Source organism: Nilaparvata lugens, chromosome X (genome assembly GCF_014356525.2).
Source record: "Nilaparvata lugens isolate BPH chromosome X, ASM1435652v1, whole genome shotgun sequence".
Lineage (NCBI taxonomy): Eukaryota > Metazoa > Arthropoda > Insecta > Hemiptera > Delphacidae > Nilaparvata > Nilaparvata lugens.
In genome coordinates this window covers 39914714-39940781 of record NC_052518.1, presented here as the reverse complement: position 1 = coordinate 39940781, position 26068 = coordinate 39914714, and the positions used below count along the sequence as shown (strand labels likewise).

Below are 26068 nucleotides of genomic sequence, written 5' to 3'. Positions count from 1 at the left end.
TGAATTTATCTACAATTTGTAATCAATCGTAAGTTTCTATGATGTATCAGACTCGTTTTAGAAACTCTTGATCAACAGTAAAATTACGAAAAAAATGTAAAAACTGAAATCGCTATTTTTAAAATCTTAACTTCCAAATTGTTTTGGAATCGAAAGTATTATTTATTGGAGTGGGTAGAGGGGGACAATTTTCACATTCTCACTAGATTTGGAAATTTTATCAGAAGTATTTCACAAGACATGCAACTTTGAATATAGAAATTGGTCATTTTCTGTGTATTGGAATATGGGCTTAAGTACACTCAACAATAAATTTTTCATTTTTCGACCGAATTTGACTTATTATGCATGATTTTGAACCGCCGTGACGAACCGAGAAGGATGAAGTGTAGTACGATGAAATCTGAGCATTGTGTCAAAAGTTATGTGTTTGAAATTTTGATCCTTGAGGTGTCCTTAAGCGCGCCTCTCCACTAAGAAATACTGAAATAAAGTGTATCTTACGGGTGATTCTCAAAGAACATAATCTCAAGAACTTATGTCATTGTGCGAAATATCAATTTGAGGACAATGTAGTTGGTGATGATGCTTAAAGCTGAAAATTAGGTGTTTTTCACAATACAAGGAGCATTGTTGTCAGGTGTACCTGGAATATGAGATAGATCACTATACCTGATCTCAGATTGTAGAGCACAAAAAGAGCTTCTAAAGTGACTACAATTTTATCTGGAGCTATTGTTCCAATATTTCAACAGTTACTAACTGGAATCACAGCAATTTTGGACTTGTGGTATTCAAGTAACAGTCTTTCGATTAATTGAAGTCAGGTTGAGACTAGAAAGATACATCAACTCTAGTTCACAAGATTTGTCATCTTCATGGTTTAGTCTGAAACCTCTCGGGATATCCTTGAGGATTCGGTCTTGAAATTTCACCATAAGCTAATTTTAGCAATCATTGATACTCATATCGTATTCATTCAATACCGGTACCTGATAGATTTTTTAGGAAATGAAAATGGATTGAGTTTTTTATATGGATATTTGCACTCTTTACAATACGAGGACCTCTTTTCCAGAGCTAGATTAATTAGTGTTGAACACATGTTGAGGAAATAATTGTTGTAAGAGAAAACCCTTTCTTCCTAAGAAACGAAGAATCCGTCCTCTTATTCAATTCTAAATAACTAACTATCTAACCTTGACACGGGCCACAGACGTGATGTAAATCTTCAAGAGTATCCAACAGTCTCACATAAGAATACAGAGAGCCTGATTGAAAAATAAAAATAGCAATCTGCAGGAAATCAAAACTTATGCGAGATCTTTCACAAGAGTGATCTATTATTCACAAAAAACACTAAACAGAATACTACACTAAATATGATAGAGATAATGATTGTAATTCTTTTACTATTGCTTATTGCTCTCAAGATAATCCTCTTCAAACAAAAATATAAAAAAAAAACTTGTATCAAATTAAATAATTAGATTTGTTTTTACTTTTTAGTTGGGAAAAACATCGGATGACCGATGTCTAGGTACAACCATCGATAAGTGAAAAACATCGATGTTTGATGTTGAAAATCGATGGTTTTAAACATCGATGTAGCGATACCCATCCCTAAGGATGAGTAAAAGCCCTTCCATATATCTAAACTTTTTAAGATAAATCATACAATCAAAAAACGGTTTGTTTTAAATTAAGAAGTAGAACGTCCACTTAGAGCGCGGCGCAGAGCTCGAAAAGTTTCTGGACTTTTTGGGGTCGGACCGCGTCGCGCCGCGCTCCTAGTGCACGGAGTTCAGGTCGGAAAAAATCCGCGCTCGAGTAACTTCGTGAGGGCTCGGCTTTTTCCGAGCTCTGCTTCTTTCGAACATGGCCAGGCTACAGTATCTAGGTATATAACCATTGTTTTAATTATTTTGTTGATTTTGTTGTTAATTGTATTGCTTTTTCTCATTGTATTTTTGTGTGTTGTGAATAAATTGAATTAATAAATAAATAAAAAGGTTACTGGTTATTGAACGAGCGTTATCGAGTTCTCACTTTTGACTTACTGAAGGCGAAAGTCGTTGTCCGTCTCTTTGTGTGTTCTACAATTACTTCAGGAGGTTTCTACACCGGACGCCATCTTTGATTATCCTGCACCAAGGAGGACCTTCACCGGTGCAGAATTCATGGACCGGTCGGAAACATATGATCCACAAAAAGCTAACCGGAACCGGAGAGCTCCTATTGGTTGAAAGTTTTAGCGTCATAGGAAGTGAACAGTAGATGCCTACGAAAAAGGTGGAAGTTAAAGTGGAGGAGCAAAGCAAATTAATATGAGGTACTTTATCCTTTTGAATAGTATATTTCGCACCTAGGGCCGAAAATGAGATATTTCCGGCTCGAAATCGGTTTTTAAGTCCGAGGCCGTAGGCCGAGGACTAGAAAAGATTGAGAGCCGGAAATACATTTTTGCCCATGGTGCGAACGCTATTTTTCGCCACACCAAAAAAAAACTTCCCAATATATAAGAAATTAAAAAATAAATAAAATTCAAACAGCCTATTTTGATAGTTTGAATCTTGGTTATGACAACTTTCACTGTCAATTAATTTCAATATTACTAATTAATGATTTACAATAGTGACAATATTTTTATACTATTAATATTTCGAATAATTGTTTGAATTTTTATAGCTCGCGCTTTGCGCCTGGTGCAATATCTCATGGATAGATGGATGAATAGAATTTTCATTACTATTGTGAAATAATGTGATTAAAAAATTAATATAATTGCATATTTCACAGTTTTGTCTCAAAATATATCTAAAAAATTGATTGAAATTTAAATTACGGTAACTAATATAAAAAATAGCTAATAAAAGTCGAAATTCATCGACAAAAAAAAATGTCACTGACCGAGGTTCGAACCTAGATCATGTTTGTAATTCACTGAGCTTAGAGCTTTTGAGTACACGCCTTTACACTCTCGGCCATTGCTCCTTTTGATCGAACTGGCCTGTAAGTCAGGTAACGTATGTAGGCTACTATAATATAGTGTAGCCTATAGCGGCAAACTTTAAGCCGGTTGCCGGCATTTTCACAACAAAATATTGCTCTGAAAATAGTTAAATCATAGAGAAAACATTCGAAGATTCAATCTTGAGTGGGCCTAATGTTTTCTCTATATGGTTTGATATTGAAGAAAAATTATCTAAAAGTTTTAATAATGAATTACGGAAAAATTACTAGGAATTTTTTAGTCAAGGCTGAGTTTCACCAGTAGGCTTACCTTAAACTTTAGATCTCTGCTGTATTTTCCTATTATTATTGTTGATTGTATTGCATTAAGAAGTGGAATTCGATAATAAAAAAGAAACAATTATTACTCTACCTCACTTTTAAATATCGATACAATTATTGTACTTTGATTTCAAATTCGATTCTTCACTTTTAAAGACTTGCGATACATACCTTTCTGACAATGGACAATGTAGCCAACATTATATTGTTGAGGCTATGGATATATCATCGTATTCTATTGTTTGATATCAAAAACACAATAATAAATATTAAATTATGAAACAGTAATTTATAAAATATATTATTATAGACATAATACCGCGATTCACGATACATAATTATATAGATTATTACAGTCATTATGAGATTATCTCTCCATGATTTTTGTGAGATCGGACACGATCAGCTGTTATTCAAGGTCATTTTACAGCCCTAGGGCTGTAAAGTTTTACCGGCCTGGTCGGAAAACAATCACTTTCGGCCTCCATATGACGCACGTAAACCAGCTCATTACATCCAAGTGTGGCGAAAAATATATTATATCCCATTATAAAGAACAAGGAAGTTAATTCATTATTGGCAGGTAAGTTTATTTTGTATTATATTATCGACAATCAACTTAGTTTGGTATGACTATCTTATTAAAATAAGTTATGTATGTGTTCATTACGGGATCTATCCAAAAATGCCTTGGCGTTGATTGGGAAATTGTAAATATTAACGCTTTGTTAATATTCCATAAGGACATGAACATAAAATTAATTAATTTACTCACAGTAATTGTAGAATAGAAGAGAGCATAAGTTTGTGTGAGAGCATAAGCATGTTTGTGTTTTGTAAGACATAGCCTACATTCGTGTGAGACCAAACAAGCACCAGTGTTTACACACAAAAAAATAGATTTCAAAAGTGCGCGCCAAACTGCATGGATCGGTTCATGTCAGCCATCCCATGGGATGGTCCCATGACCAGTGATAGAATAGACACGAGGAACCACCATAGCATCGACAAACCACAGCATCGACAAACCATAGCACCGACATGACATAGCATCGACAAGTAAAATTAAATTAGGCCTGCCACCACAGCATCGACAAACTATAGCACCGACACGACATAGCATGGACAAACCATAGCATCGACAAGTCACGTGATACGTCTATGGAAGTGTGACCAACATACTAAATGATTAACTATAAAATAATTCACAATATTTTGTGAAATATCATATACAGGGTGATACATAATTATGGTAAAATATTTTAATACGTGATAGTAGAGGTAAAAAGAAGAAAAAAAGTTCATATAAACATATATTTTAGAATAAAATATTATATACATATTCTTTTCAGAATTGAATTCTCTACAATTTTTATTGCGAAAAATAATTTGTTTACTGGTCATTAAAGAAAGTTATTGGGCATCAAACGTAGAAGTCTGTGTTTTTCTACTTAGATTTTTTGCATATTTCAACTTTTTTCAAAAACTACTCACACTACAGCTTCCAGACTAGTTTTATTCAATCTTTCAGATATTTTTCCATATGAATCCAGCATAAGTTTTTCAAAAACTAGTCCCCAAACAATTCAGCATCTGTATATTTCACCAGAGGAACTGAATTCTGGTCTAAGTCTTCCACTCTGTATAGCTCGCTATTGAAGCGTTTATGGATATATGTTTATATGAACTTTTTTTCTTCTTTTTACCTCTACTATCACGTATTGAAATATTTTACCATAATTATGAATCACTCTGTATAATCATTTTTAATAAAATAATTCATGCAAGATAAGACAATATTTATGATAGGATAAAATATTAATGTTCAAGCCATTCAGAATGTACGGACTTTTGTTTTCTTCTTACTTCTCAGGCTGATAAGTTTTTAGGTTATGTTATTTCTTTTTTGAGCGGTTATTTGATATCTGTTTTCGGTTGTAAGGTAGGCTTTTTTTTTAAAGTAAAGTTTTTGCTATAGCAAACCACATCAATTGCATCTTCAAAAAATAAATAATTTTTGACATAAAAGATGACCCTTATTTTACTCTCTTCAAACAAGATGTTGAAAGTTGAATGTTACAAGTTTACTCATCACACTATAGAAGGTAGGCTAAATGAAAACTCTTAGTCCTTATACCTATTACACGATTAATTATATAAATAGTAACTTAATCAAGTAGATGATTATATTTTTACAAGAATGAATATTTTGACTGTCTTGTTTGTTCATAGTCAGGGATTATAAAATAGGTGCATCGGCCTACCTTAGCTACTACCTAGCCTACCAAACTTTAAATTATACTTTTGCTTTATAGGCCTATAAACTATAATATAAAAAAGCATGCATTATATTATTTTCATAATCGAATGTGTTTTTGTATCTGTAGTCTGTGTTGATGTTAACCCATGAGCTTACTCAGGACTTTAGAATGAACCTTACTTGGATATGATTTTGATAGGATCAATCCAGTTTTTATTGTTGATTATGATGTTTGTGATACTGATATAAAATGTAGCCTGTTCATAAGGAAAGAAAATAAGGAAGACACTAAGCTGGCTCTTTTGTTGTGTAGTACAGTTGGCTACCTTGGTACAATGTAGCCTGTGTATTTTATTCTGTACTGCCAAACTGGTAACCAAACTAAACCCTGAGATATCGATTAAAGCTATTTTTCATTGGTCCCCAGTCTGTATGTGTACAATTTAACAGTCTTTGCAGAGTGAAAATTGAGACTCGATTACTGGTTCTTGTGTTCAATCCACTTTTTGATATAGAGAAGGTAATAAGAAGGTATAGAATGATGCAACATCTTCTATCTTCGCTAGAATATGAAGCAAAATACTTTGTCTATAAAAAACTTCAAAGTTTTTTATCAACGGAGAATGAATATCTTCTTATTATCAAAGTTTTTTATCACCCCTTGATCCAGTGGTTGACAGGTTGAAGTAGCATTCGGTGGAAATAATATCAACTTCACATTTTCCAAGATGATGTTCACAGGATGATAATATGCAGCGTTGTCAAGAAATTAACACACCCTTCTATTTTGCCTCTTCATCTATCAAAATTGAATGGAAAGTCAGTCATTATAGGTCTCTAGTCATCCAGGCTCGTTTATTAGAATGCCATTGAACATTCAATTGGCTTATGTCAACCCCCTTGAAACATCTTGGTTTGTCAGCTTTCCCTATTATAAATGGCTCTTCAAATTCATGTTATGTCGGATTAGAAGTTTTTTAACCATCCTGACGATGCTTTAAAATTATCAACACCTAACTGTTGGGCTATTTCTAAAGCTTTTTCACGAATTTATGTGCCAGGATTTGTCCTAGCTCTACAGAACCACTTTTAGTGCCCGTTATTCCACAAATTTGTCCCTTTCAAGTGTCCGTTAACCGTTATTGAGAGAGTCCGCAATTAAGAGATAATGATGTATATTCCTCTTATGGAGAAATGGCGGGGAATAAAAATTTGTCCATTATTGAGGGATGTCCGTTATTTGGAGGTGTCCGTTACGAGAGATTTCACTGTATCTCAAAAAGAGTATCAATTTCAGTACGAATTAAGGCTTATTTTTTTTTCGAAGTAAATGAATGTACAGCATCTTCATCCCTCTTTGTAGAAATGTAATGCTGTATTCTCTAGTTGGCTGAAATTCGACTGCATTGTCTCTGCTCAGTAAATATAGTGAGGTCCAAGTTATAATAGTAGTGGAGAAAAATATGAGAACATCGAAGCCGATTCTCTATCTTGCCACTGCCTTCTATAGAGGATAGCTGATACCGGTATATCAACTGTTCATTCTTGATAGATGGCTTGTTAGATGAACATTCTTGTTCATTCGTGTTTTATAAATTTATTAATTTTTTTCATTATTTTTACACATTGTACTACATATTACTTTCTCAATTTACTCATTCTTCACATTAAATTCTCTTTATATTATTATTATTATTATTATTATCCAATAACTGGAGGCCATTAGGCTACAATATCCCAAATCGGCCAATCTGTTAGGGCCCACGTCTGTTTCTTGTGGATCAGTCATCGTCATCCAGACAAAAGGTCTGCGTACCAATACCCTATGACATTGTGATATTAAACACAATCATTATCATCATCATAGTATTGTAACATTATTGTAACAACTGCAATTTTTAATATCTAGTATCAATGATTAATCAACACCCCTCACATTTACTGTATTATCTATCCCTAAAAAAGATCTATTCTTACAAAGTTATTTTTGATTTGGAGGAATATGCACCGCAGAGAAATGGTGGGAGATTAGCCAATTACAGTGAAGAATACAGTCATAGGTAGAAGTTCAGTTGCCAATTCGTTGATTAGTCTCAGTCGCCAGAATACTTTCAGACAGGTAACTTTCCATGAGTAGCATGAGGAAATAAACAGTCACTAGAAATTAGAGAACACTGGCCGGTTCAGAACGGTAACATCGCGCCTCTGTATTTCCTACCTATCTCTGCTGCGCATGTCCCTCCAAGTCAAAAGTAATTTGTATTACTTTAATTAATATTTTGTAGTATTATTTTTCTGAATGCATTGTATGACGATTGTCTGCAACCTAAAGTATAGGCCTACATTAATGTTCATGAAAATTAAATGAATAATTTGCTATTATTAGATGATAATAATAATAATAATTACATCATTTTACTTTCTTTTCTCTTCCTACTATCATAGGTAATGAGAATTTGACCTACCCTACCAGAGGCTGAGCAGAACACAAACTGGCCTTGCCCACCTCCTGTCTGTGAGACTCTTCAACAAGCTGCCAATAGCAGCAAGAGACCTATCGACCAGGCGATTCAAGGGCGCATTGAGGGGATTGCTGGTGTAGAACCCTTTGTATTCCATCAATGAGCTCTTTCTGTTGTACAACAACCTGGTGAGTTTGTATTTTTCACTTTTTTGTTGATGTGACTAGTTATTAGCTTTCTTTCTCGTTTCTATTTTTTGAAGTGTCCTTGTGGTCTCTATGATCACATTATGAACTTGATAATAGTAAATAGGCTACTAAATCCAATATGAGTGTGAGTTTGAATATTCTAGTAATGATAGTAAAAAAGAATTCGCTTCTCTTTAAGGGATGCATATTCCATAAGGTAATGATATCAAGTGTAATTAAAAAATGTTGGGATTCATATTAGAAATTAATTTTGGTTGGGAGCCTCACATCATAGATTTGTGTAAGAAACTCTACCAAATTGGTACTTGCATGCTATGGACTTTCTCATTCCTTTATATCTTTAGATATATGCCTGTAATGGTGATGATATTGAAATAAATGTATTATGGGTTCATGGTTTCTTCAATATTAATTTATTGATTTAGTTTATTTGAAAAGTGTAGATTTAGGACTTTTTCAATCAGACTCAGTTGAATTTTGTGTGTGAATATTTATCGTGAGAAATGTATTTTTTATATAATTAAGTCTGGGAAGTAGTCAGTTTTCAATCTTATGCAGGTATTCTCACGAAACTATATTTCCGTTAGCGATGGAAAATACAGGAGTATTTGGGAATATTTCAAACTTGCATATCTCTGTTCCCACGGAATTATGATCTGTCTCCACGTGGACCGTCGTCTCGTTGGTGGAAGGGGAACATAATTTGCATGGAAACTGCAGTCCCAATCAAGCCGCGGCCGGAATCACATAAAATCCAGAGGTAGCCTCGGGCCTCGAGGGCCCAGAATTAACGTGTTTGTTTAATTTGTTAAAATATATCATTTTTAGCTGTGGATATGTTGAAAAAGTCTATTGATAATTAGGGAAGTGAATGTTTGTTGAAGATTAATATCAGTGGATCATAAAAATAGTGTAGTAACAAGAGTTTCAAATCATAATGGATTAATAGTATTAACAATGATGAGTGCCATTATATTTGTCTTGCTCATGTTTAAATCCCCAAATTGACCGGGTTCCTAATTATTCATTTGGAGTAGAGAAATGAGTAAAGTCCACGCTACCGTCATAAACAGTTAGGCTTTCAAATCAGAGTTAGCAAAATCTTACAGGCAGTTTTCTTGAGTAATAGAATGTGCAATACGTTGTTACAGATTGTTTTTTGTCAAAATTCTAGTAGTTAGTTCAGTCAATAAAATGTGAAAGTTAGTTAGAGAGCAAAAACTTAGTTATTTATCAAGTCCCATGACTCGCCCTTTAGAATTTAGAGATCTTCTACCCCCCCATCTGGGGAGGTTACATGCCTATGCGGTAATTTTTGCCATTCTTCAAAAGTTCTAATATGGCAAAAATGGCAGAGCGGTTGTTTGACAATTTTAAAAACACAGTCATGCAGGGAAAGCTTGAAGACTGAGGATATTGACATACCCTGTATGGATTGCTTTCATTTCATAATCAATAGCTCTTCTTTATCTGTAGCAGTCTTTCTTTATTTGTTGAAGAGCTACTAATAATGATGTTTAAGAGTGTTGTTAAGAATAAATCGATTGAGAGGACTTATTATATTGAATGAAAACTTTCAGTTTTCCATGTAGATGGTGCTATTCCTCTTTTATCTACTCACTTTTGTGTTGTGTATGTTGAATTCTGCATTTTATGAGTATTTGTAGTGTGCATGTATGAAGATCTTGAATAATAATGTGGACATTATTGCCAACAATGTTTATAATGCGTCGCCCATCGTCTTGTGAGCATTGATTGAAAAATTCGTCCCAAGCAGCAAAATAATCAGTTTAAAGTACTTTGAAATGTAATTTTAAATCACTTTAAAGCACTTTTGAATTATTGTACAATGATTTACAATGCTTTAAGTGGGCAAAATTGTGATTTATAAACTACTTGAAAATCATTTGAAATCACTTTCAAATGATTGAATAAGTTCTTCAGAATCATTTAGAATCATCGATTTATGTACTTTTCAAATCACTTCAAAGCATTTCAAAGTAGATTTAAATCACTTTTAAATACTTTTAAATGATTGTACAATGATTTACAATGCTTTAAGTGGGCAAAATTGTGATTTATAAACTACTTGAAAATCATTTGAAATCACTTTCAAATGATTGAATAAGTTCTTCAGAATCATTTAGAATCATCGATTTATGTACTTTTCAAATCACTTCAAAGCATTTCAAAGTAGATTTAAATCACTTTTAAATTACTTTTAAATGATTGTACAATGATTTACTATGCTTTAAGTGGGCAAAATTGTGATTTATAAATTACTTTCAAATGATTAAATAAGTTCTTAAAAATCATTTAGAATCATCGATTTATGTACTTTTTAAATCACTTCAAAGCATTTCAAACTAGATTCAAATCACTTTTAAATTACTTTTAAATGATTGTAAAATGATTTACAATGCTTTAAGTGGGCAAAATTGTGATTTATAAACTACTTAAAAATCATTTGAAATCACTTTCAAATGATTGAATAAGTTCTTCAGAATCATTTAGAATCATCGATTTATGTACTTTTCAAATCACTTCAAAGCATTTCAAAGTAGATTTAAATCACTTTTAAATTACTTTTAAATGATTGTACAATGATTTACAATGCTTTAAGTGGGCAAAATTGTGATTTATAAATTACTTTCAAATTATTAAATAAGTTCTTAAAAATCATTTAGAATTATCGATTTATGTACTTTTTAAATCACTTCAAAGCATTTCAAACTAGATTCAAATCACTTTTAAATTACTTTTAAATGATTGTAAAATGATTTACAATGCTTTAAGTGGGCAAAATTGTGATTTATAAACTACTTGAAAATCACTTTCAAATGATTAAATAAGTTCTTAAAAATCATTTAGAATCATCGATTTATGTACTTTTTAAATCACTTCAAAGCATTTCAAAGTAGATTAAAAACACTTTTAAATTACTCTCAAATCACTCTACAATGATTTACAATGCTTTAAGTGAGCAAAATTATGATTAATAAACTACTTTAAATCACTTTAGAAATGATTGAATAAGTTCTTCAGAATGATTCAAAATCATTGACATATAATCTCCTTTATAGAATAAATAGTATATTCAGCTGGATTTGAAAAAATTACATAACTTCAAAATTGATGAATAAATCCTTTACTTAAACATTCATAATTAACATAGTAATGCGACGAATTGTATTTTATGGCTGGAGCTCCAAATTAAAATTTTCAAGTGTCTCGACTTCATTGACTTCAGCAGACGACTGTTTCTTCTCCTTTTCTCCATGTCTGTGAACAAAAATTGAATCAACTTGATTTCAATGTCATCTTTATTGTATAACTTCAGGTACAAAAATAAGTCAAAACGGAAGCATTTGACCTGTAGGTCCACAGCAGATCAAGTTCAAAGGAAAACAAAATTGGAACCTCAGTTATGTACATTATCAATCAATCAATCAATAATTATTATGAAGAATGTCATCTAAATTTGGAAAGAACATGTTTACTTCACTTATCTGTTAGAATACAAAGTTATTGTCATAAGAGCTCGTGGTATTCAATTCTTCCAGTTGCTCTCCTAAAAATGTAATTTTTCACTTCTAGATGAATTCTACTAGAATATTTTAACGACGGCTCTGTGTTTCAAATCAATAAAACAAAAAAATAGAATATCAAATCAATGGGTGAAACTCATCTCATTGGGGACATGGGACGGTCAAGCGAGAACAATACAACTGCAATACCCTTTGGCAGGTAGATTTAGCACATTTTCGACCCTTGTGCAATGAAGCATATGCCCCCTCCTGTTATGTTTAGTAACTTTATTCGACACTTAGCATTTAGAATTCTACTTATATTTGGAAAGATAGAGCTCATTTAGAAAAAATGGTTCGACTTTATCATCATGGAACATAATTTTGAGCCAATTCAAATATTATCAAAGAACAATTATAGTACAGCTTTACTATTCTACTACCTAATAACAGAATATCTATACTATGTAGAGTAGTATAGGTAGAGTCGTAGAGAGTTCAAGGTATGGTATATAATACAGTGTAGTAGACTATATAATAGTCATAGAATGAAAAAAAACATTAGGACAAGGCTCTTTGGGCCGCTGATTCAATGGATTTATTGGGCAGTTTTATTATATTATGTCAAACAATTCATGTTTTTTATGGCTCAGAGTAATAGGACTTGAGCATCACTACATAGTGGCCCAGCACAAGTGCGTTTACAATTTATTGTGATTGTTAAGGATATATCAATGTGTAATGCTAGTTTTTAAGTTTATAAAAATTATCATAGTAGACCAAAGACTTGAAGAAAATACTCTATTTATGATGAACTTACAAGTTTATACATTTGAATATATAAAACTAATTTCATGTGCTACTTGATATTTTTCAAACGATACATATGTATACATATGTATATATGTATACACATGTCGAGTTGTAAGTTGTGGACCAGAGTGTTGGGTTTTGGCGTAAATTTTGAAAATATATTATTTTTGCTAATTTATCTGGATGGGGGCTATGTGGAGTGTTAATCCCAGATTTGTAGCTTACTACAAATCAATTAATATTTCCAATACTGAGTAACGATCAGCATCATAATGACCACCTCCCAAATTGAAAAAATCAACTTAGATATTCAATATTGCAGATCCTGGATGGAATGACTCATTTTTTTATTAAATAGAATAGAATGACTCCTTCATTTTAATGTCGTGGCGAAGTTTGGACAGTAGTGTCCACTCTACCACTCAACCACGGTGTTTGTGGATGTCATGTTTAATGGCGAAATAAAGTTTTTGAGTCAGTGAAGTAGTATTTTCTATTCAAGTGGGATTTTGTCTGGCTGATATTAATATTGCCAAATTAGCGTTGTTGAAAAATATGAAGCAAGCTACACAGTAAACTTCAAAAAGATAAATTTGCTGAAATCTTACCAATCATAACTTTAGTTATGAGAAGGCCCTTGAATGGTTTTTTCTCTATCTCATGGTCGTCCTTGCGTTGAACTCTTTTCCACGAAAAGTATATGGCAACGAAGGGTCACCAGCTTCCCCATGATACTCGTGATTGTGCGCCCCTTCAAAGCTGTATCGGCGCATGACGCGACATACGTCTCCTTTGAACAATGAAAAAACAATATATTTTAGTTGGATGATAATATCAAAATTAAAGTATTCTCAAAGGGATCAAGTATATCTATCTGATGAATTCATAATGTAACCTTTGTTTTTTTTACAATTTCCAAAAAACTCTATCAAATAACTTAGAAAGCGATTATGTATGTAGATCATTTTTGTTCTAAGTGCTTAGTTCTGTTTCATTTAGTGGAATTTATAGTTACGGCAAAAAATAATATTTTTGAAGTAGGGGTTTAAATTCAAGATTGAATACGAAAAAAATAATAGCTAGTGATTTGAAAAAATTTGGAATGCTGAAGATTTGACAAAAATCATAGGCTCTGATACTCTTATACCGATTGAAATAAGAGACTAAATATATAACCCAAATTTGTGGGCTATCGTAAGATGACCGGTAAAAAATATAAGCTTGTTCAGTCCTCTAGCTCATTACAGCCTATCAGGTCAGGTAGAATTCAACTAGTCAACCAAAATGAATTAACTGAACCTACCTAATATAGGTAGAAAAGACAGAACGCAAGCTAGATCTATAAAATATAATAATAATGTGTATTTTCTCCAAGCTACTCTATAGTAGATATACTTTTATCAGTCTATGATTCAAACTTCCATAAATAAAGTAATATTATTGTGTACTTACATTGATAATAGAAGATCAAGTGACTTCAAAACAAATAAATTCCCGGATAAAACACTGGAAACATGAACTGTAATCTGTATTCAATACATGATGAACTGAACTAACTGGCCCTTGCGACTGACTAGTGACAGTTTAGTGACTACAACACTACAACTAACCAAAAGGCAAACCCAACCAAAAAGGGCGCGAAATACTCCGACTGAGAAGGAGTGAGTTGAGAAAGAGAGGGTAGACCAGTGGACAATGGTGACAGACCTACACTATTACAAAAGAAGGGACTATTATTCGAAACTGTGGAGCAGGTAGTAAGTGGAGAGACTCAAACTATATAGCCTACCGTACTGGAAAATATAACATAGTAATAGAAAGCATATGCAGTTGAATAGAGAAGAGAGAGAGCATAGAGTGTAGAAATGATGGATCATGGATGAGATTAGATTAGATTAGAGTTCTTTATTTATGTATGTTATGTTACAATATATTATTATACTGCTGGCTTATACACTAATTTACGTTAAATGACAATATTGCTTATTATTAAACGAATTTTACAAGATATGAAGAGTTAATTAATGAGAATAGAGATTGAATGCAATTTGAATAACGATAACATTGCGATGTACCGTATCTTCATAAATCGCGGTGTTTCGACAAATAATTGTCCTTTCTCTAAAAATGATATGGAATAATATCCCTCCGATTTGGATGGATAGAGAAAGAGGGGTTGAGTGGTGTGGTAGACGAGGTTAATAAAAATATAGACAAAAAAAACTATAGAAAAGGTTGCTGATCTGAGTTGATTTTTTTCAGTTCTACTCACTGCAAAAGCTAATACTCTGAAGTTCACCCATAATATTTTATGGCGAACAATTTTTGAGAGCAATATTCATTCTCTGTTATGTACCGCATACAACCTAACTGGTTAGGTATCTAGGAGGCAAATCCTCCTAGGTATCTAGGAGGTACCTAACAGGAGGCAAAAATCAATCAGATGAGCAATTGGCGACAAAGAGTGGACTCGGGTGTTAAAATTGGGCAGGGAGTCTTCCTCAACTCTCTCATGTTGGACTACCAACCAACCAACTCACAACTTTGGCTCGATATGGTGTAATTGGAAAACTAGTAGCACCCAACTTCAAGACACGAAATAAAATTATCATTCAGCAAGAAATGTTATTGTTGTGATCATGAATCTGATCGAATAAACACCGATTCTGATAGAAGTAAGTATTCCTGAGAAATAAACGATTCTACTATTGAAAAACTTTCTGTACGGTACCGGTATTCTAATATCAAGCCTCCATACCTACAATCCGGACAATCCTACAATCCTACAATCCATCCTACAATCCTACAATCCTACAATCCGGTAATTTGATATGATGATAATAATAATAAGAAAACTATTTTCTTGAGCTTCTTGAAGCCAGTGATAGTTAAGCCAGTTACACACATCGATTTTTGGACGTTCGATTTTTTGCCGTCCTTATAAATCCACCAGATTAAACGAGACTTGAAACTCTTGAATACATTATCTGTTTGCCAAGTTATGCAACTGTCGGAAAAGTAATAAAATAATATCCTCCCCATTAATACGCAACTGGAATAAGATTGATACGATACGGTATCAGAGAAAGTGTAAAATAGGCCTACTAAAACTAAAGAAGACTTGTAAAATGCTGCGAGACCTCAAAATTAAGTAATATGGTTCAAATTAGAAAAGAAATGGAAAAACTAAATTGCAATTCATCCTGATTTAAAAGGATTCTCAACTCCGGCTACGAAATGATCTTGACAATATAATTTCGCTTGTATAGCCTATGCTAAAAACTAAGCACCTGAATGAAGTAAGTGAGGCGTGAGCTATTTTCTCTTTCTCCTTCATGTTGTGTAATGAAAAAATCGTGTGTCTCTTGTGTGATGGTTATATTTTACAAGCTCATTCCAAGCCTTGAAGAACCACAGATTAATATAGAATCACTGTATGATTCTCAAAAATTTTAGTAATTGCAATGATTGAATTGACTCCTGTACAGGGGAGTATCGTTGGCATAACATTTGCTGTTCTCACAACTTTACTTGAATTGGTTCCTGAGTTTCTTTCATAGAATTCAATTTGATATCTCTAATCTATTTCAATACTTAACCATGAAAACCAATTTTCGAATCATAGTATCAATCAGACCCTTTGGATATCGATCTTCTAGTAGTTAACAGAACCAAAATGCAAAGAGTATAAAAAAACCCACCAGTCACTGGTGGTAGGGCTGTGGTTGGGTGCAAAGTAAATGCTGTTATTATTGTAAATGGAAATAAATACGAATATCTCCACTTTCGAGGTGAATTTCATTTCAAAGACTTGAGAGATATCCTCTATTTTTCTTTCAAATAGTCTCCAATTTATCATAAGAGACAATACAGTAAGTTAATATTCTTTGACATTCAATATTTCGATTCCCGTTAATTGAATCAAGCGACTACAATGTAATTGAAGGTATTTAAGTGCTCTCTGATTAATATATAGATCTACTGGGTAGATTAATTGAGTCAGTATGTAATTAATAACTTGGTTGTTGAATTCTGGAAATTACTACTTATCACAATTTCTGAAAAACTACTTTATGGGTTGTGATGAAACTTATTATTTCTTATACATAGAAACATTAAGATTGAAAAAACAACAGCTTTCCAAGATCCTAGATGTTTACCAATCATGCAGCTATCTTGTGGATATAATAACTTTAACTTCAAGAAATTTTCAGGACTGTTTTCAGAGACAAATATTGTTGAAGCGTTTGAGTTATATGAACTGTGATGAGCTTCTAGAAAATGTGATACAAATAAGATACTTTTTTCTCCTCTCAATACTCTCAATATTATTATGATAGTTTTTGTGATATGTTGATACACAAAATTAACGATGTATTTACTCCGCATGTGCTGGAAGTTTACGTGTAATTGATTAATACAGTACCGTATCAATAAATGAAATCAAATATTGGGCTTATCGAGAAGTAATGACAATCGTTCAAGTATTTAGTCTGAATCGTATCTGAAAATGACACTTCAACATCAGTAGCAAGTTCTATTTGCACAAAAGAGGAAATCTATACAGGTTTATTTCAACATGAAATTCAATAGTGTGTCGTCCAATAAAGTATGTAATGAAAACATTTGGGGTATGTTGGGTGTGCTCTGTAGATGTGAGATTCTCTAAAATTATAATTAGTAGATAACCCATGTTCCGCAATGGCGGTCTAATTAAAAACTTGACCCACTGAAATATTCAAGAATTCAAAATAGGCCTATAACCATCCTCGGTAAATTAAGAATCAATATGCAAAATATTTCAAGTCAATCAGCTCAGTAGTTCTGGTGTGATGATAAGTCATTCGTGAATTTCCTGTCACCTACGTCTGTCTATTAGCCAATATTATTTCCTTAATTAGGCTATATTATAGATAACTCTAAAACATCAACACAGACAAATTATTATCGTGATTCACATGATGATACGGAAGATAATTGAATGAAGATCTAAAACTTACATGTAGGCCTACATTATTTTGCTGTAAACTTACTATAATCTTGATAGATACTATAAATTAGGATAGGAAGAGAGTTATGAGAGTTTCAGCTGCAAATCTTCCAAAAACTAGTGTGACAACCTCTTTCACCTACAAAAAGTGTTACAAAACTGTAGTGTGTTCTGTAAAATGTTATTGCCTTTATATTATATTTGCGACACGTTTCCTACAATCAAACTTCTATATTATGCATTTATAATATTCCAAACGTTAATTCATTCTTCAGAAGTTCATATTTATCAACATTTATTATGTTTCTATAAGAGAAACTATGGAATATTATAGAAACTTATAGAAGATTAGAAAAATCTATGCAATACAGGTATGACTCATCCAATTCAGGTATTATCGGTTGATATAAGTGAACAGTTCACTCACAACTCAGATTACGTAGTGACAGTGAACTCTATACTAAATAGGCTATGTATCGTTCATGTACTATAGCCTACTTCAAATTATGGAACAGTAATGCGATGTACTAGAAACTCGAAACGAAGAAGCAGTATTAGGCTACAGTATTTAGAATTTAGTTTTCAGTAGGCTACCTGCCAGCAAAGACAAGAAGATTCTCAGCCAAAAATCCAGTTAGTGGTGTGTCACACTCTTTTGAATTCTGATCTATTGATGCGAATTGGAATCATTGTCTACTTTTCAACTTTTTCTATCCAGAAAGGTTTAGAAGGTCCCTGCTTTGTAAATACTGCAGCTATAGTTGAATAGCTTTAGTTATACATACTATAGGGATAGTGGGCAGTTGGATGAGTACTTATATATACAGGACAAAACATCTTCTCTCGCTTTCTCTATCACTTCTCTCTCTCTCCTCCCCTCTTGCTTATTCACCCGCTCTCTCTCTCGCTTACTCACTCACTCAATCTCTCACTCACTCACTCTCTCTCACTCTCACACACTCTCACTCTCTCTCTTTCTGTCTCTTTTAATTATTTTTTCAAATAATTTTTTATACTTTGTGAAATTTGTTCAATAATTATCATTACCATCAATTTATGTATACGCCAGTAAATATTGTAACATACATAAATAAATAACTCTAATCTAATCCAATCTCTCTCTTTCACTCTCTCAATCTCTCTCTATCTCTCTCTCTTTCTCTCTCTGACAACTATTTGCTGAAACACGGCCGATTTATATAGTTACATCACTATATTATATTATCGTTATTTAAATTGCATTAAATCTTCATTCTCATTCATTTATTTTTCATACCTTGTCAAATTTGTTGAATAATTAGCAATACTGTCATTTTAATGAAATAAGTGTATAAGCCAGTGTATATTGTAACATACCTAAGTAATGAACTAGATTTATTCTAATATAATCTCTCTTTGTCAGTTTTTCAGCCTTGATCAACAAGGAGAATTCAAACCAAAGTCTAGACTTGTTGACCCTTGCAATAAAAGCTAAATATCCAACAAGCCATATTCGAGCTCGACTCCAACCAAGTATGTCATCCTTGAACAAGAAGGGTTTGCTGATTTCGGTTGTATAGATATTATTTAATATTGCTGAACAATGTTTACAAAATATTTGATTTGATATTGCAAAAATATTATCCAATATTGTGCCAATGTTGTATTGATATTATCTGAAAATGTTGAACAATATCTACATGGTATATCATTCAATACTGTGACAATGTTGTATAGATATATATAGCAATAGCTTTAGTTATACATACTATAGGGATAGTGGGCAGTTGGATGAGTACTTATTTAAACAGGACAAAACATCTTCTCTCGCTTTCTCTATCACTTCTCTCTCTCTCCTCCCCTCTTGCTTATTCACCCGCTCTCTCTCTCTCACTCACTCACTTACTCTCTCTCACCTTTCAAAATCTCTTTCTCCAACTGTCTTTCATTTGTTTAGAGAGTCAACAAAAGCGGGCCTTCCCTAATGACTTCAGCGCGATTTTCATCCAGTACAGTAGGAATTTTACTACGTCCAGTCACAGACTTACAGTGCTAGAAGATTATACATACACATCGATTTCTACTCGTCCAATTTTTTCCGTCCTCATAAATTCTATTAGATTGAACATAACTTGATGAAGATATGATGTTGTCCATTCAATCTGGTAGAATTATAAAAACGGCAAAAAATCGATGTGCTGTGTAACTGGCTTATTTATCCTTGGTTCAATTACAGTACTTGCAAGTTATGTTTTTCCCATTATTTCAATTATCGTATATCATTCATCATCACATTTTGTGGTCACATTTGCCACTCTACTCATTGCCTTGTTATGAATAACGTTAACTACTGAACATATTTTTAAGGCTATGCAGGAGGGGGACCATGTCGAATTGCTATCTCCATAATCGTAATGTTAATTGGGATTCCATATAACTCGGTTGATTTTCATCCGCACGCTCCGGTCAAAATCTCATTTTGAAGGTTTGTTAATTCTCTATTCAAGTTACGAGGTGGAAAATTGATATTTCTTGGGAAAACATATTGCTCTATTAAGTGGGAAACTTCTATGATTTTTTCCTGGCGTTTTTGATGAATATTTTGGAAATAAACGGTTTTTAAATGGAATCTAGCCAAGGAATTTATCGTTTGCAAGCCACTGAAAAATGGAGGTAACAGACCCTCACACGCACGCACAAGCGGTGCGTGACCGCCTTTAGTTGACTAAAGGCGACCGGTTTCATGGGTTCAGTTTTCCTGTAAACAATAGTTCTTACATTTCCACTCCCTTTTGAAAGTTATTCGCAGAAAGAGTTCATGTGTAAAAGGATATTGACCTGAGAGTGGACAAAATATAATCAGTATACAGAATGTTCTGAAAAGAGGTGCCCGTAAATCAGGGCGTGATTCCTCACATCAAAAGAAGAAAAAAATTATAATTAACATGGGTCCGAAAATGCTTGGTTACCAAGTGATAGAGGGTGGAAGATTTCGTCTGAATTTCTGTGCCTCTGCTGAAACGAAGCCCTACGGGTATTTTGTTGGCTGTTAATTAAGATGTACAATTTAGCGTACTTTATGTGAAATGAACTGAAAAAATCAATAAAACCGTTTCCAGACCTATAGCTACAGTAATTTTTAAGATATGTGACGAAATATGCGAAACTTGAAATCAGTTTCAATCACTGATTATAAAATGATTGGGAAGTACTTTCAAGTACTTTACTTCAATCATTCTAAATGATTCATAAATCAGTTTCAATCACCGATTATAAAATGATTGGAAAGTACTTTCAAGTACTTTACTTCAATCATTCTAAATGATTCATAAATCAGTTTCAATCACTGATTATAAAATGATTGGGAAGTACTTTCAAGTACTTTACTTCAATCATTTTAAGTAATTTATAAATCATTTTCAATCATTGGTCTTCAAATGATTGAAAAGTACTTTACTAAATCATTTAAGGTAATTTATAAATCATTTTCAATCATTGGTCTCCAATGACATTTCATGAAGAATTGAAAGTAATTTGAAAGTACTTTTAAATGATTTAACTTGCCCTAAAAAGAGGTGACAAATTTTAAATCACTGGCAATTAGTTTCAAGCACTTTCAAATCATTTCCTTGCTGCTTGGGGTATTTTAAGAGTTATCAATGCTCGACACAGCGACACCTTCTGCAAGTCGATCAAAGTGAGCTCTCTGTTGATGAGGAGCCTTAGAGATGTTTGTGTTATCGTTGGCCCTACCAATCGGCATTCGACGAACTGCTATTCCCTCACCTGACCGCCTGGGGTTACCACAGTATTCCGCTTCGACTTCTTGCAGATGACGTAGAAAATGAAGCTAATCAACCTATTACTGTACATGAATCCAGTCAAATGTTGATGACGAAAAAAATATTCACAATATAACACAAGCTAGACTTAAATCTTCCTTAAGCTGCGTTTACAGCGGAGTCAATAACACGAGTTTTTAACAAAAAGTTATTAACTTGACTGAATCGTCAAAAATTTCTGTTAACAAAAGTTAATAACTCGTGTTTTTAAATGAAAATTCCTAGTTATTAAAGAAAATATTACTAACATAATATTTTAATGACTTTTGTTGTAACTCCGGTGTAAACGCAGCTTTAGAGTTTTGCATTAGTATTCAGTTCCTAGTTTCATTTTTAAGATATTACAAATATCAAATAATGTGGTTTTGATAATAATAATAAGCGTTGTAAGATCTATATAATTGATATCAACTAATATCGCTCTTGTGATTGATATAAATTTATTTCTATTTATAGGTCAAACCCGAAATTCATGAAGATAATGAATCCGAAGAATTGGAGTTTGTTATAGATCAAGGGTTAATGGATATGATGGAAATAAGAATGAGACACACGCAGGAGTTGAGTGAGTATCAATGTTATTTGTTTCATAAGTGAAATCTCCCAATAGCGGACACCTCTGTGGATTAGTAAAATGTCCGCTATAAAGAGTTGTCCGCTATTGAGAACTTGTGTTCATCCACTTTTTTATATAGAGAAGGTAATGAGAAGGTATAGAATGATGCAACATCTTCTATCTTCGCTAGAATATGATGCAAAATACTTTGTCTATAAAAAACTTCAAAGTTTTTTATCAACGGAGAATGAATATCTTCTTTATTAGCATCTAAAATAAAAAAAACATAGTTGAAGAACAAATAAATCCTTATTCAAAAAAGAATAAATACAAATGATTGATAATTTCTGTGTTATCATCATGACATGACATAATTTATTTTAGGTACCTACTTTATTTCAGTAGCCTACTTTTATTTTGAAAAATATGATATTGCTATCAGCTGAATTGTGATTAATTTTTGAAACATTCACATTTCAAATAAATGATCGTTCAATTTACAATATTATAATAATTATTTAGCATCTTTTACTGTTTGCTTATCATATGGTCATAATTATAATACAATATTGATATAAATGTTTCTTCATAGATTTCTTTGCATCATTTCTGAAACTCCCACACTTACATGATTTGAAATGTTATCAGAATGTACCTAGTATATTGCTATCATTACATATTCAATAATCCTGTGTTATTGAATCATCATGAGTCCACATAATTCATTTTATTTACCTACTTTTATTTAAAAAAATATGAGATTGTTATCAGCTGATTTGTATGGTAATCAATTTTTGGAACCTTATAATTTCAAATTGTTCATTTTACTCTAGTAATTATGTAGCATATTTTACTGTTTGCTTATCATAGTCATTGTTTATTTGACAGAGGCTGGCACAAACAGCACTGTGGTTTGTGGACTGCATCAATTACATCAAGAACCTTTTGGGGTTGTCTGGCGTCGGGTAGCAAGTTGAACAATTTAAATGGCTAAGTGCACAATAACATAGGCCCACCTTCATGTCCAAATCCTCCTTGCTTCTAGGATCCCGGGTCCAGATCACAATACGAGACGAGACGACACTTGTAATAAATCACAATAAATCAATAGATCACTTTGCAAAAATCGACATTACGAGAAGTGAGCTGTTCGATTGGCTCGCAAACGGCAACTGGCGCGATTATGCTATACGCATCACCCTTCAATTGCCCCCTCCACCACACAACGCCAGACAACAAAGGGGAACATTCATATAACGTCCGAACATTCCGCCCACCTTGGAAGAACTTCCAATAACAAAAAAAACCCACCTATAACGAACCCTACTAGGGAAACTAGAAAAAAAATATCTTCACTCCTCAGGGGCCATTGAGGAGACAAAAGGAGTAGGAGGCCCAAGGAAAGGAGAGGATGGGACGAGAAATAATGACTATATACAACCACTATAGATAAAAACAAGGAACAAAGCAACTTGGGAACCTTTCCCACATGAAAAACGAGAAACACAAAACAAAACTAACCACTATACTTATTGAAGTTCCCTCCAATAAGGCCTAATCTCCATCAATAGGGAGGAGACATACCCTATTGACAGCCCTAGTTAGACTTCCCTTTGCAGTCTGTACCTCCACCACTCTCACAACTCCATCCTGTCCAGGGAATATCTTCGTTATTCGGCCAAGCCTCCAGTGTAGAGGGGGTAGGTTACTTTCGTTTAAGAGAACCATACTTCCAATGTTAACATTACTTTGTTTTTTGTACCATTTTGTTCAGGTTTGCAAGCTAGATACATACTCCAATAGCCAACGTTTCCAGAATGAAGATACAATTCTTTTGAGTAAACTCCATCGATTTCTTAAGTTCACCGGTTCAATTGATTCCTCTGGTTCTGGCCAAACCTTTGGGCTTTCCATGAGTACAAAATGACCTGGAGTTAACACACTTAAATCTCTTGGGTCTGAACTAACAGGGGTCAATGGCCTTGAATTCAATATCCACTCAATTTGGGTTAATACAGTACTGAATTCTTCATACGTTAGAATTTGATTACCAACTGCAGCCTTGAGCAATCTCTTAGTAGATTTTATGCCTGCTTCCCAGATTCCTTCCCAATGTGGAGCAGCTGGAGGGTTAAATATCCACTTGATTCCTCGATTACCCACCTCTCTAGCCATTTCCTCATTGAACCTTGATGCTTTTGTGAGCTCATACCATTGTGACAGTTTTCGGCTTGCTGCCACAAAATTGGTACCACAATCACTATACATAGTGTGAACAGTGCCTCTTCTTGCTAGGAATCGTTTCATAGCAGCTAGAAAAACATCTGTAATTCCGAGACTAATTCTAGATGTACAGCCCGAGTATATTCTAGCCTTCCTTAGTCGCCCTAGTGTTATATCAAAAGGTCCACCATAATCAACCCCTGTATTTAGGAATGCTTTGACTCCTTGCAGCCTAGCAGACGGGAGGTCTCCCATGAGTGGTTGTTGCCCAGTGGGTTTTGCACGAAAGCATTCCATGCATTTATTTGTTCTCTTACAAATTATGTCCCTTGCTCTCAAGATCCAAAATTGGCTTTGAATGACTGCTTGCAAATTAGCTGGGCCAGGATGTGAATACAGTTTATGGTAGTGATCTATAATGAAATTTGTCACGTGATGAGTTTTTGGGAGCAACAATGGGTATTTATTTCTATCAGATAGGCTTGAATTTCTCAGCCTTCCCCTCACTCTTAGTAACCCAGTTGAATCCATAAAAGGGTTCAACTGTTCAAGACTTTTTGTGATGGATTTATCGTTTGATTGTATAGCAGCTATAGCATCGGGAAATGATTCTTTTTGTACTAATGCAATTATAGAGAGCATTGCGTCATTCAACTCTTCAGTGCTTAACGGACCTGTATGTTTTCTAGCTTTATTACAACAATTGTGAATGAACCTCTTAATCCATGCTGTCACTCTCTTCAATACAGTCAATGAGGAAAATTTATTTATAAGAAGAAGTTCATGTGAGGGATCTTTACTCTGTGTTGCTAGTGTAATTTTTCTTGCTTCCAATTCAACCTGTTTGGAAATTTCATCATCATTACCGTGGAGTTGGTGTGGCCAGCACTCCAGTGGTTTGGCTAACCAATCAGGACCTTTCCACCACAGAGAATTACCAATCAATTCGTTGGGCAATAGTCCACAACTAGCACAATCAGCAGGATTACATTCGGTTGGCACATATCTGAATTGCTCTGTAGACAGATGTTCCTGTACTTGACTTACACGATTTGCCACAAACGATTAGCCCAACAATGAGGTGAAGACCGAATCCAACTCAGTGCCACGGTTGAATCAGTCCAAGCTGCAATATAATCTATGTTTATAATTTTATAACTAAATAAGAGCACTTCTTGAACTTCATGTAATAATCCAGCTACGAGGACAACCGCACAAAGCTCCAGACGTAGCAGTGTGATTTTCTTCAATGGAGCTACCTTGGCTTTAGATCTTAATATTTTGCATACCATGCTACCATCCTTCAATGAGGCTCGCAAATAAACCACTCCAGCATAGCCGCGTTCTGAGCTGTCAGCAAAACCATGCAGCTGTATATTTTCACACAGCTCAAAGTTCAAGCAACGAGGAATATTCAGTTTTTCCAACAGGGGTAATTGGTTGCAAATAAACTCCCATTTCTTCACTACCTCCACGGATGCTATATCGTCCCAGTCACATCCAGATTGCCATAGATATTGAATTATACTCTTGATGGTAAGCATGAAAGGTGTCAAATATCCTAATTGAAGCATTGCATGCACTCCGCACAGCTGGCAGTGGACTGCTTATGATTAAATTACAACTGATGCCACTGGGGAGTTGAGTAAACATGCGCCACTTCACTGGAGAATGAATGAGAATTGATAGTAGTGAAATAATAACCAGGAGGACCAGAGCCTTGTTCCCTTATCATCAGATGAGAGAGCAAGGTTCAAGAATTGAAGTAAAGAGCAGGCATCATTCAATAATAAAACAGATTCAACAATATATAATATTTATTAATGATAATAGTAATAAATTTTAATGAGGGAAGCTCCCGGGCTTCAATAGTAAAACAATTACAAATATTGAATATATGCCATAGAGGATGG

At 33.7% G+C, this 26068-nt stretch overlaps 2 long non-coding RNA genes across 2 annotated transcripts; one reads left to right on the top strand and one right to left on the bottom strand.

Annotated features, from left to right (window-relative positions):
• Positions 1–5055: 5055 nt before the first annotated feature.
• On the top strand, positions 5056–22139 carry LOC120355021. The gene is made up of 3 exons (XR_005573372.1): positions 5056–5399; positions 8000–8204; positions 21833–22139. It is a non-coding gene; the product is annotated as an uncharacterized LOC120355021 (long non-coding RNA).
• Positions 11039–14469, bottom strand: LOC120355019. Its single transcript, XR_005573370.1, has 3 exons — positions 14018–14469; positions 13174–13355; positions 11039–11507 (listed from the first exon to the last, which is right to left on the bottom strand). It is a non-coding gene; the product is annotated as an uncharacterized LOC120355019 (long non-coding RNA).
• Positions 22140–26068: the final 3929 nt, after the last annotated feature.